Source organism: Microtus ochrogaster, linkage group LG4 (assembly GCF_000317375.1).
Source record: "Microtus ochrogaster isolate Prairie Vole_2 linkage group LG4, MicOch1.0, whole genome shotgun sequence".
Lineage (NCBI taxonomy): Eukaryota > Metazoa > Chordata > Mammalia > Rodentia > Cricetidae > Microtus > Microtus ochrogaster.
Window position 1 is genome coordinate 18,055,607 of NC_022030.1, and position 4,074 is coordinate 18,059,680.

Genomic DNA, 4,074 nt, shown 5'->3' on the forward strand with positions numbered 1-4,074 from the left:
GGTGTGTGTGTGTGTGTGTGTGTGTGTGTGTGTGTGTGTCTCACTCAAACAATGGGCAGTGTCACAGGAAGGAGGGGCACATGTGTGGCTCTGCAGGTCAGTAGAGTAACTATACTCTGCTAATATTTTTTTATTTAATTAAGTTTCTCTGGTTTTTGGGACAGGGTTTCTCTGTGTAGCACTTGGCTGTCCTAATACTCACGACATAGACCAGGCTGGTCTTGAACTCACAGAGACCCACCGCCTCTGCCTCCCAAGTGCTGGGATTAAAGGTTTGCGCCACCACTGCCTGGCTAATTAATTAGTTATTTTTCTTAAAAGTGTGTGTGTAGGGGCTGGGAAGACAATGTAGCAGTTAAGAGCACTCACTGCTCTTGTAGAGGGTTCCATTCCCAGCACCCACATGATACTCAGAATCATCTGTAACTCTGGTTCCAGGGGATCCAGTGCCCTTTTCTGGTTGCCACATCCTGGCATGCACATCCTGCATTTCTGCATGGATAGACATAAAAACACTCATAAAATAAAGGAAAATAGTTACAAAATGTATGCCTGTGTGTTTTGTGCATGATAGTGCAGTGCCCACCGAGGCCGGAGCAGGGAGTCTGATTTCTCGGACCTGGAGGCAGAGGTGCTTCATGGGTCCTGGGAACTGATCTAGGGTGTTGTAAGAGCTGTGGGTGTTCTTAATGTCTGTGCAATGATTCCAGGCCCCCTGGTGATTTTTGTTGAGACAGGGTCTTACTATGAAACTCACTATGTAGAACAGGCTGGCCCCAGACTCAGAGACCTGCCTGCCTCTGCCCTCCCTTATATTTTACTTAGGGGAAGAAGACAGTTTACTGCAAGCACCAAATAAGCTCAGAGCACATCAGCTCATCCACTGTCCATAGTTCCTAGCTTGTGCTTGAGTAGGAACATGGTGCTACCAAGGGTATGCAAAGGGGAGTAACTTACTTCCCTTGTTTACATGGAAAATTACCATTCTGGTGGGGACCCCAGGATGCCAAGGGTTGCTAGGTGCATCATTAAAAGGGCCTGTGCGCAGAACAGGTGATGGTCTTGGGTGTCCAGTGCACCGTTTGAAGAGGGTTGCACGCATAGTCCAAACCAAGTGGAGTTTCTAAACTGAAGCGTGATCCTAATTAGTTTTTATCAATAAAAACCAAGAGCTCTCAGGGCAAAAACCTGAAAGATCAAAGAACCAGCAGTAGTGGCCGGTTCCTTCCTTCCTCCTTCCAAGCACTGGGATTAAAGGCATGAGTCACCACTGCCCAGCTTCTATGGTTAACTAGTAGCTAGCTCCACCCTCTTATCTCTAGGCAAGCTTTATTAGTCAGAATGCAAACTATCACACAGAACCAAACTTGGCCAAGAGGTTGCTGAACTCTATTCCCTATGCTTGACTGCCTTCCTAACCATTCACTCACTATGTGGGTCAGGCTGGCCTTGGACTTGCACTCATCCTCCTGCCTCTGCCTCCTAAGTATAGCAATTGTAGGACTGCACTACTATACCCAGGTCGTTTCAATTCAAAACTGAATTTATTGAAACTACGAATTCTACCCTTCTGCTATGCAGGGACTCCACTCTCCTTCTCTGCCCTCGTAGTGCCACATGGAAACTTTTTTCTGGAACTCAGAAAATAATTCCGAGGTCTGAGGAAATGGTTTGGGGGGTAGAGCACTTGCTGTGAAAGCGTAACAACACAAGTTTGAATCCCCATTACCCACTTAAACGCTGGACAAACATTGTTATGGTTTAAATAAAAAGGCTACGCTGTCCTCGAGTGGCAGCAGAGTGGTAGCAGGCCATGAGATCACACTGCAGGTCCCTGACCACAGGGCAGACCATGAAGGCAGGCAAGTCCCAGGAAGAGAGCCTACAGGCCCACAGGCCATGACGGCCAGCGGGTCCTACACATGGAGCCACATGGTGGGCAAGAGACCAAGAAGGACAGGTACGCCATGCAGAGGAAGTGGGTATTTATTTAGCGGGTTATGGAGGGGTAAGGGAAAAGGGGAGATGGGGAAAAAGCAGAACGAGAGAGGGAGACAGAGAGAGAGACAGAGAGAGAGAAATGGGGGGGGGCAGAACAGCAGCTACCTCTTCCTGGGAGAGACAGAAAGACAGGAAGATCTACCTGCCTCAGCAGTGGGGGTGGGGGTGGGCAGGGCTTGTCTCTTAAAGGGATAGGACAGACCACTACAGACATGACACTCCACCTGTAACCCCAGTACATAGCAGCAGAGACAGGGGATCCCCAGAATAAGCTGAATCCTGGGCTTCACACCCAGCACTACATATTGGGGTCTGGTGGATACAACAGTAATCTTAGCATTGGAAAACCAGAAGGCAGAGGGATCAGAAACAGCCATCTGCAGCTGTACAGTCTGAGAGATCCCAGCTCAAGTAACAGAGAGCAAGCCAAGCGGGAAAGTGGTGCACGCCTGTAATCCCAGTACTGAGGCAGAGGCAGGAGGATCAATGTGAGTGTGAGGCCAGTCTGGTCTAGAGGGAGATCCAGGACAGCCAGGGCTACATTGAAGAGACCTTGTCTCAAAAAACAGCAAAATAAATAAAAAACAGCCAAAGTAGGGGAGAGATGGAAGGGACCAAGAAGCTGACACAAAGCATCTACAGTCTACTTACTCTTGGGGGAGGGAGGTGCAAATTCAGGAAATACATAGGAATGAAGTTATATGCCTGTGATCCTAGAACTTGGAAGATGGAGGCTGGAGGACCACCTGTTAAAGCTAGCCTGGGCTACAAGATCATCTTGAAAAAAAGAAGATAAAAAAAAAAAAAGAAAAAAAGATGAATACTTGGCTTTTGAGTGCGGGAGAACGTCACAAGCCCCTTGCTTGCTTCCTGTCACTCTTTCTGCCTGGGGACACATGAAGGAGGCCCGAGGGTGTTAAAGACACTGTGACTTCACATGTGAGTGGTGGATGAGGTGACTCCGGAGTAGTGCTTCTCGACCCTGCAATTCAGTCCCTCATGTTGTGGTGACCCCAACCATAAAATATTTTCACTGCTACTTCATAACTGCAATTTTGTTACTATTATTATGAATCATAATGTAAATGTCTGAACGCAGAATGTCTGACATATGTCCTCCTCAAAGGGCCGTGACTCACAGGTTCAGAACCAATGTTCTAGTCTTGAGGGTGGGAACCCAGTCTAACAGGCTCAATGTCTTATGAGACACTAGAGTGCTCCTCTGCCCTCCCTGTCGCCTGCTCCCTTACCCTACATGCACTTAGGAAGAGACCCAGTAAAGACAATCAGATGTGGGCTGGAGAGATGGCTCAGAGGTTAAGAGCACTGACTGCTCTTCCAGAGGTCCTGAGTTCAATTCCCAGCATCCACATGATCTCATCATCTGTAATGAGATCTGGCGCCCTCTTCTGACCAGCAGGCATGCATGCAGACAGAACACTGTACAAATAATAAATAAATTAAAAAAAAAATCAGATGTGACCTAGGCAAGTCAGGAAGAGCCTTTACTAAGGACTGAATCTACAGGAACCTTCATCTTTGACCTCTCACATTCTAGAACATTTAGAGAAAATGTGTTAAGCCAAGTCCATGAGTTATTTTGTTGGGTTTTAAATTTATTTTTAAATTATGATTTTCTTTTCTAAGACGGTTTCTCCGTGTAGCTTTGGAGCCTGTCCTGGAACTTGCTCTGTAGGCCAGACTGGCCTCAAATTCACAGAGATCTGCCTGTCTCTGCCTCCCAAGTGCTGGGATTAAAGGTTTGTGCCACTACCATATATACTTTTAAGAGCACTGGTTGCTTTTCCAGAGGATCCAGGCTTCACCTACCACCCAAATGTCAGTTCAAAATCCAGTTCTAGGATGCAATGCCCTTTTCTGGCCTCTAAAGGCATCAACGACATAGATATGAATGCAGGCAAAACCCTTTATGCACGGAAAATAGAAAGTAAATCTTTAATTAAAAATAGCTATGTTGGCCAGGCGGTGGTGGCGCACGCCTGTAATCCCAGCACTCGGGAGGCAGAGGCAGGCGGATCTCTGTGAGTTCGAGACCAGCCTGGTCTACAAAGG